We start from the raw sequence: 10055 nt of genomic DNA on the forward strand, positions 1-10055 counted from the left end.
GTTTAGATTGTTCCCCTGGAAGGCCTTGCAAGACAGAGAGGGAGAGATAGAGATTGTGTGTGTGTGTGTGTGTGTGTGTGTGTGTGTGTGTGTGTGTGTGTGTGTGTGTGTGTGTGTGTGTGTGTGTGTGTGTGAATGGAGGCAAGTAGAGTCGGTAATCAGGAGTAATCACTTTACATGCTGCATCCACACACACACACACACACACACACACACACACACACACACACACACACACACACACACACACACACACACACACACACACACACACACACACACACACACGTCTCCTGTGCTTAGAATATGCCCATTTCACCACGCAAACTCAGTCACAAACCATCTCATGGTCTCCAGGAGTGTAGCACAATTACACAGATGACGGCTATGATGAGCATTTGGGCTTCATTACTGTCATCGTTTTCAGTGTCCATTTCCACTGTGCCTGCTGCTGAACGCCTGGTACAGGGCTGATGGTATTCAGGCTCCATGCCTGATTTCAGGCTTGACAGAGTTTGCACAAATAAAAAACATTGATAATAATTACCCATTAGGTTATTCTGATCTCAGAAAGTGTTACAGGTTCAGGGTGTTCTTCTACTATCAGGCTTGAATAATGGTCATACACAGGCTACTACAAGTTTGAATAATGTGTCAAAATAGGCCTACGTTACGTCACTATGCAGTATCTTGTCGTCGTCGTTAGAGCAGGGGAAAAAGTTCAGGCTCAGGATGTTTTTTCACTATCACCCCTGCTGGTACTATTTGTATGTAAGTCCAAATTGGGGAACGCTCATTGTCATAGTGACACAGCACTCCACAGCACACAAGTGGTCACTGCACACCACGAAATTGCATTTATCCCTCACCCGTGCAAGGGCCCCCAAAGGAGCCCTGCAGCGGGACGGTACCATGCTCAGGGTACCTCAGTCATGGAGAAGGATGGGGGAGAGCACTGGTTAATTACTTCCCCCACTACCAACCTTGCGGGTCGGTCGTCGAACCGGCAACCTTTGGGCTACAAGTCTGACGCCCTAACCGCTTACCTATGACTGCCCATATTTCGTGTTATCTGTATTAAAGGTAGACTGTGCAGAAAATGGTCAAAAAGGTACTGCAACTATGCTGCTCATTGAAACTGGGCTGCCTATTGCCAGATTTGATCTTTACATGACAGTTTACTAAGTAATAAACACATATTTTCTAGTATGGTCCAAGTAGAGTCATTTTTGCTGCTAAAAATGGCTATTTTTTGGAAATTCAAAGTGGCGGACCATGGACAAGATCCCCCTTTTCATGTATGAAAAGTGCAATTTTTCCAGTCATAGTGAATACTTAGAATTTGATGGTGGTGGTAGGTATTCATGAAAAAGGTAAAATTAGTGAATGGGCAGCATGAATTCTGGAAATAAACAAATAAAAATCTCACACAGTGACCCTTCAAATGTAAATAATCATTGTGTATATTTGGTATCTTCATGTAGGCCACTCAGGACTCAAACCCACAACCTACCGGTTCGGGCACTGGGGGCACAGAACGATACCAAAGAAAGTGGATGTAACCAAGAAGCGTCATTTTGTTTCCTTTCCGGTATCCACTTTATGTCAGGTGAACGCCCCTTTAGGAGACCTTCGGTTAGGAGACCTTCGGAGTCCTGAGGTTGAGAATCAATGAAGTCCCCTTAGCGCTGTAGATGGCGGTAGCGCACGTCTTGCACAAACACCTCAAAAAGAGAAGAAGAAGTAGGGGACAACGCCCCCTTAGGAGACCCAACTTGAGCACACGCTTTTGCATTGAGTGGGCGTGGTTTGCAATATCTTTGTTTGATTCAGTATTTTTGATGATACTGCTGAGCTCAGACCGTCAGCTCAGCGCTACCGATACTGTATGAAGCTTCGAGCTCTGCTACAATGTAGTTGCCATCCGTGACACTCACCTCCCCGGGTCTACAGCATCAGTGTAGCTATGGCGACCCCGTGCTAGTTAGCCACCTTCCAGTCAACGCTCTAGTTCGGGCATGGGAGGCACAGCTGGTTGGCATCTCTTACACACACTGTATTTCTGGTCTTCATATACAGTACAGGGCAAGTCTACATACAGTAAGTTGCATTGTGTCTTATCAATTGTATTGTATGCTATAGTATCATGGTATAAATGTAAGTGTATAGACCTAACAAGGACTCCAATGCCTTCTATGTGCCAGTGGTTTCTCTATGGAGGGTCAATTTTCACATTCAGAGCGAACAAATTAAATTCAAGGCGAAACTTCTTCAGCGACCTTGTCTACTCGTGTTGCTGAGGTTGTTTCTGGTCTACACTTCTGCGTCTGATCTGTGACTATTTCCATCATGATTCTGCGTCTGATCTGTGACTATTTCCATCATGGCATATTATGGTCCTCCTGCCCTCCTGTCTGATCTGTGACAGCCTTATTTCCATCATGATTCTGCGTCTGATCTGTGACTATTTCCATCATGGCATATTATGTTCTACACATGATTCTGCGTCTGATCTGTGACTATTTCCATCATGGCATATTATGTTCTACACATGATTCTGCGTCTGATCTGTGACTATTTCCATCATGGCATATTATGGTCCTCCTGCCCTCCTGTCTGATCTGTGACAGCCTTATTTCCATCATGGCATATTATGGTCCTCCTGCCCTTACAGTGAGCATTGCAGCCTGAGGGGCCTGCAGGGTTCTCATACACCATCAAATGTTACAACAACGTGTAATGAACTTTTACAGGCAAGGGCAGGCCTCACCCCTGGCAGCTTTATGGAATCATTTATACTGTTTAGTTGTCCCTCTCCCTTCGCCTTAAAAGGGCTATGAAGAGACTTGGGAGAATTGTCATCTGTGAGCGCCTTACAATATGCGGCCTTGCCTCCTCCACTTGTGCTTGTCTCCTCGTACCAGGAAGTGATATGTCATGATGACCTCACTGACCACAGCATTATATTTCAATATCTTGCAAAAGCTCAATTGTAAAGCCTTCTTCTCATTTGCATTTGGGATGGTGAATGAAAAAAGAGTCCCTCAGAAGTTGTTGTGGCTAGGCTGACGGCTGGGAAACTTTATCGGTTTCTCCACAGAGGAGAGGCGAGGAGACAAGCACAAGTGGAGGAGGCAAGGTTGCATATTGTAACGCGCTCTGTATATAGTAACGAAGCCAATTGGAGCCAATTTGGATTGGAGCCAATTTTGGTCCCCTAGGGGAAATTCTAACTCTGTATTTATCCCTTTTGGACTAGTGAATCACATTGAAGTACACACACTAGTCCGTAGCAGTGGGCTGCCTGCTGAGCGGCGCCCGGGGAGCAGTGTGGTGGTTAGGGGCCTTGCTCAAAGGCACTTCAGCCGTGGTCCGGTTGGGCATTGAACTGGGAACCCTTGGGTTGCCAACCCAGTGATCTAACCACTGAGCCACGACTGCCCCATTGTGTCTTGAATGGTGCACCTGTGTCAGTGCACTGACGTTTGGTGCAGAGTGCACTGAGGACTTAAGTGCGAAAGACTGATGAGTCAATCAGTAGTCCTGGTAGGGCCTACACCTCATCCTCAATCAGTAGTCCTGGTAGGGCCTACACCTCATCCTTCTGCACACCTGAAGAAACAAGCTGATTGTTTGAAATAGCTTTGAGCTGAAAGTGTTAAAATGTCCAACGTTAAGAAAAGGCCTGTGATGATTTATTATTTACTTGAATGACTGGCCACAAATGCTCTCCTTATTCAGATAAAACTGCCTGCCTATGTAGATAAGATAAACAAAAGTGTAATCAGATGCTCATCTGGATCCTAGACACTGATGAATGTTTGACTGGCCTGTGCAATGCCTTTGGCTAACTGTGATAAGTCATATTACAAATCATCTTCCACTAAAGTGCCAACTTCTAGAGCTTCATTTCGGCCTTGTGAGTAAGTATTCATCATATCACATTCTAAAACTTCTGCCTGCTTCTCATGCCTCGTGCGTAAACAACACAGTGTCCTTCAATCTCTCCCCTGTGTGTGTGTGTGTGTGCGTGTGTGTGTGTGTGTGTGTGTGTGTGTGTGTGTGTGTGTGTGTGTGTGTGTGTGTGTGCGTGCGTGTGTGTTTGTGTGCGTGTGTGCGTGCGTGTGTGTGCCTGCGTGCGTTGCTAAATGACTTGGGCAGAGGAACACATGGCACGGAATGGCCTGGCCAGAGAGAAGAAGAGAGTAGGGGTGGAGAGAGAGAGTAGGGGTGGAGAGAAAGAGAGAGAGAGAGAGAGAGAGAGAGAGAGAGAGAGAGAGAGAGAGAGAGAGAGACTGGGGCAAAGAGGGAATGAGGCAGAAAGGGAGAGAAAATGAGAGAGAGGGCCTGGGGCAGAGAGAGAGGAGAGTAGGGGTGGAGAGAGAGAGGGGGGGGCTGGGGCATAGAGGGAAAGATAGATAGATAGATAGATAGATAGATAGATAGATAGATAGATAGATAGATAGATAGATAGATAGATAGATAGATAGATAGATAGATAGATAGATAGATAGATAGATAGATAGATAAAGAGAGAGAGAGAGAGAGAGAGAGAGGATGGCCATGTGTTCAGTAAGGGACAGAAGTGCTGCACCAGGGAGGGACCAACTCTCTCCTCCTCTCTCTATCTCTCCTCCTCTTTCCATCTCTCCTCCTCTCTGTCCTCCCTATCTGTCCACCTCTCTCTATCTCTCTCCTCCTCCTCTCTCTCTACCCCCTCTCTATCTCTCCTCCTCTCTACCCCCTCTCTATCTCTCCTCCTCTATGCCCCCCTCTCTGTCTCTCCTCCTCTCTGTCCCCCTCCATCTGTCCTCCTTTTCTCAATCTCTCTCCTCCTCTTCTCTCTCTCCTCCTCTTCTTGTATATCCCCCTATCTCTATCTTTCTCTATATATATCTCACCTCCTCCTCTATCTCTCCTCCTCTCTCCCTCCTCTTTCTATCTCTCCTCCTCTCTGCCCCCCCCTATCTTGTCCTCCTTTTCTCAATCTCTCTCCTCCTCTTCTCTCTCTCCTCCTCTTCTTGTATATCCCCCTATCCCTATCTTTCTCTCTCTCCATCTCTCCTCCTCTCTCCTCCTCTCTCTATCCCTCTCTCCTCCTCTCTCTATCCCTCTCTCCTCCTCTCTCTATCCCTCTCTCTATCCCTCTCTCCTCCTCTCTCCTCCTCTCTCCTCTTCTCTCCTCCTCTCTCTAGCCCTCTCTCCTCCTCTCTCCCTCCTCTATCTCTCCTCCTCTCTCCCCCCTCTCTCTATCTCTCCTCCTCTCTGTCCCCCTATCCCTATCTTTCTCTCTCTCCATCTCTCCTCCTCTCTCCCCCCTCTATCTCTCCTCCTCTCTCCCTCCTCTTTCTATCTTTCCTCCCCTTTCCATCTTTCCTGCTCTCTTCCCCCTCTCTCTATCTCTCCTCCTCTCTGCCCCCCCCTATCTTGTCCTCCTTTCTCAATCTCTCTCCTCTCTCTCTCCTCTTGTACACCCCCCTATCTCTATATTTCTCTCTCTCTCTATCTCTCCTCCACTATCTTTTATCTCCTCTCTCTTTCCTCTCTATCCGTCATCTCGTCTCTCTCTCTCTCTCTCTCTCTCTCTCTCTCTCTCTCTCTCTCTCTCTCTCTCTCTCTCTCTCTCTCTCTCTCTCTCTCTCTCTCTCTCCGTTGCCCATTTCATCCTCTGCTCTACATATGTTTACCCTGTAGCGGTGTGACATCAGGAAATTGAAAACAGCACGCCGTATTAATGAGATCATTCGCAACACGGATGCACACACACACACACACGCGCGCGCGCTCACACACACACACACACACGCACACGCGCGCGCTCACACACACACACACACACACACACACACACACACACACGTACACACACACACACACACACACTCACACACACACACACACACACACACACACACACACACACACACACACACACACACACACACCTTTCAGATGCTCCACATTGCACAGGAGTGGGTGGTGGTCATTTGCCAGAGCAAAGTAGCGATGTACAGAAATGACTTTGCCACTGTAAGGACACAAGACACTTGCTTACATGATGCAATGAAAGTGAAACTTTTTTACTTCTCTCTCTAGTGCTCTCTCTCTCTCTCTCTCTCTCTCTCTCTCTCTCTCTCTCACACACACACACACACACACACACACACACACACACACCACGTTCACCTGAAGAAGCCCAGTATTATGCTCCGTGTGCTGTGTTGACATTGTCATAGCTCTACTGTAATGCCTCACTGTGTTCTGCTTTGACGCACGCAGAGTAAGATTAATGTTACACACTGTGACAGCTGTCCATCAAAGGACACTAAAATGTAGCTTAAAGGAACAGTCAACCCTTTTTTGATTTCCAAGCATTATTCATGAATGTGCATATCATTTTCTTCTCAATTTTTTCAGTACTTAGATTTATTGGATCAGAATTATTAGCATAGCTTAGCATAATCACTGGACGTGAATGGAGGCATTAGCATCAAGCCACAAATGATCACAGGACAGGATTAAACGGCTGTGTTGCACTCTGGTGAATTTTACATTAATTTTTAAGTACTTTCTAAGTACATTTGATGATGTTTTGTTTGCCCCCATAGACTTGCATTGCTGCGCTTAAAGGGTAACGTGTAGGTTAAATTTATAACTAAATATATACTGGATGTTGTCAGGAGAGGTGTTCTGAAACATATATGTGAAATTCACCGTCTATAACAAAGCCAAACTGCAATATTTTTATGAAAATGTATCATTTTACAGCTACTTCTGAAATATTGGGTTCGTCGCTGGCAGAGCCTCTATGACGTAGATAGAGGGAGTCCAACTAAAGTTCTGGCTCAGCTCTCGCTTGTGGATGTAGGCTTACCAACCATTTTGGCTGTTGTAGAGAGGCTGGGAAAAGTGGACAGTTATATTGTATTTGGGCTATTGAAAATGGTCTATTACTGAGTTTGTGCATTGTGTATTAAAAAAAGAAGGATCAGCGGGTCTATCGGTTTATCTAGAATATGAAACTGTTCTGGGTCTCCGCGCTGTCTGTGACCATGCGTAATTTGCGATTATAAACAGGGGGGCGATATCTAGGCCTATCTCTCCTTTGCTTTCACATGAGAGATGCATTTCATAGGCAAATCTAAAACAGTCTCAAAGTAAACAATTACATAGGCTACTTAGAAACAGCGACTACTTTAATATTTTTCCCAAAAACGGCATTTTGTGGAGTAACGACATGCCTGCCGCCATGGACTTGCGCCCTCTGTCCATGGTGCTGAAACCGCGGCACTACTCTTATGTGAAGCACGTTACAGTTTCACGATTGGCTTACAGGCTACAAAAAGACCAAACTATACAATAGGCTATGGTTGAAGGCACTACCCTTTGCCGACATGATGAGAAATAATATGGTCACTGTGCGTGGCATGGCGTCAAACGTTTCCTACTCGGTGCAAAACAATAGCACCCGAGAAAAATGCCATGTTGTAAAAATGACATATAGACTATTTTCAATTTCAGTTCACTGCTCAGTGGGCCTATTACATGAAACTTCAATAAAGCTCATCCACATGCACGTCACAAAACAATAAACCAGGCGGCGGGACTTTCGATTATATTCCCTCCAAAAATGTCCGAATGTCACAAAAAAACAGTTATTTGCATTGTCCGTAATTATACCAAACGAAAAAAGTATTCCCGTATGCTAGAAGAAATGAAGTCTTCAGCTGCTATAATCCTCCTTACAAAACTGAAACAAAAATGCCAGCACAAATATTAGGCTACCTATATAGGCCTACCTATTATTGCATTGCGAGCTGTCCACGTGTGTGGTGCTATAGGGGCGAAATGCACTGGCAGCACTCGTCGTTGAGTTTGGGAAATGTCTTTAGTGGGAGTAGGCCTATTTGAATGTGTAAAACACGTTGGACATGATGGATATTTTCAGTAGGCTATGCTTGGGGAAGTAGATCGATTATTATTTGTATGCGTTTTGTTTCACCGTCGAGCTTTGCCAAACTAACGTGATGTGGTCCTGACATTTTACTGAATAGCACAATATCTCTACAAAATCGGCAGTAAATTGAATTGAATTGAAGTCTCCCAACATGTCTTGCCAATCCATGAGGATACGGAAAATCTAGCACATCACAAGCGGAGAAAGCGTTCCTTTGATAGAGAGGACCTGTGTAAAGTGTTGTAAAGTGCTGTGCGCACGTTTGGTTGCTGGTTTTACACATTACGGGGATAAACATGCCAGGTCCAAATTACTAACAGGAAAAGAGGGACGATGACAAAGGGGATGAATCGCCAGGAAGACAGGGATGATCTTTCTCGCAGAGCAATGTTGTCTGCAATGTTGTCTCGCCTGGTTTTGTGTAGGCTAGGGTTATGACACGCAATCCACCGCTGGACCAGCTGGCTATCAGCAATCGCCGCAAGAATCAAACCTGTTTCAAATCCTGGTCATCCCTCGTGAGTGTACTAGGCTACTCACGCATATAGGTTAGTTAAAACATTGCTACGACCCAATTTGGCAGACTGTCCACTCCATGCGCAAAATACACAACGTCGGAAGGGATTCGGTTACTGACAGACACGAGGCACGAAGCGGTCCTCAACTTCAGAAAAAAAAGATGGAAATGTGGATATGCTACGTAGGCCTGGAGAAAGAGGTTCACTCTCTCCAGCAGTTCAAAACCAGCGTGTCACGTAGGTTATGCTTCGGAAGCATATCGTTTTTTTCCGACAAAAGCGAAGCGCCATAAAGTCACAGTCAAGCTTCCAGGCTATAGGCCAGCACAGCAGCGTTAATAAACTCCAAAATAGTCATTTGACATAGGCCTGGCAATATTACTGTGCAAACGAAGTGTGGGGGATTGGGGCAATAAAAACAGTCGGTGGTGGTAGTGCGCGATAGCTCTGTGATGGGGAGGGGGATTCTTTTGGCTACACCTAGCCTACCCAACTCAGGACTCTGGATCCAACCGAGAATCTCCACAATGAGGGAAGCACATCGAAAATATAAAATTGAATATGCTATATGCACAAATAGAGTTCATATCAATCAAACATTCTATTAGGTTAACAATGTTATTTTGAAACCGAATGAAGTGCCACATAATAACGGTCTGGCACACCCTCATGGCGCTGCTGCAGCGCATTGACATGAAGGAAATGTTCGCAAGCACCTACAAAAAATATTATTATTATTTTAAATAATAAACGGTTCGGACAGTATCTTGTGGATACTGCCACTGTTTAAGGCAATTTAACTTGTTGAAATTTAGCCTATAGGTTTGGAAAGGTGTTACAATATTAGAATCTGGCCTATTCTCTGCGGTGCTTAGTATGTCTGTAGAACGCGGCGACTCCCTCTATCGACGTCGGATTCTAAATGTTTGTTTAAAAGAAGCCGCCGTTATTTTTGATAAACTTTTCTGAAAATGTTGTTCATGCAACAATTCGGTATTTTGACATATATCACATCTGAATTGATGTATTGAGGTTCTTAAAATGAGATTTAGTGGTGTTTAACCTGCAAGTTACACTTTAATTTGGCTATACTGTTAAACTAGGCAATGGAAACACACAGTCGAAAATGATATGCACATTCATGAATAATGCTGGGAAGTACTGCAAATATGTGAAAATCAAAAAAGGCTGGACTGTTCCTTTAAGGGGTCATTTATGCGAGGACAAGCGTGAGGGAAAACAACATTTAAAAAAAAAATCCAAAATGTCTTTCGTTTACACAGTGATGCTGCCATCAGGGCCTTGAAGAAGCAAACATCTGAAGACTCCTTTCAGAATGGGGACTCTTGAAAACGACCCGAAACACGTCCCTACACTTTTACACACTTCTCCAGAATTTTTGCGTTTTCAGGCCCTGACAACATAGCTGCCACTCTGGAAAAACTCTGAAGGCCCCCCTTAGACATGGACACCTAACAACCCAATCGCTGTGGATTCCTGTGGCCCCTCGTTAACCAGAGGGCTCGATGGAGCGGACACTTTCACTTCAGATGGAGTGGGAGGGAGGAGTGGTTTTATCA

Source organism: Engraulis encrasicolus, unplaced genomic scaffold (assembly GCF_034702125.1).
Source record: "Engraulis encrasicolus isolate BLACKSEA-1 unplaced genomic scaffold, IST_EnEncr_1.0 scaffold_30_np1212, whole genome shotgun sequence".
Classification (NCBI taxonomy): Eukaryota; Metazoa; Chordata; class Actinopteri; order Clupeiformes; family Engraulidae; genus Engraulis; species Engraulis encrasicolus.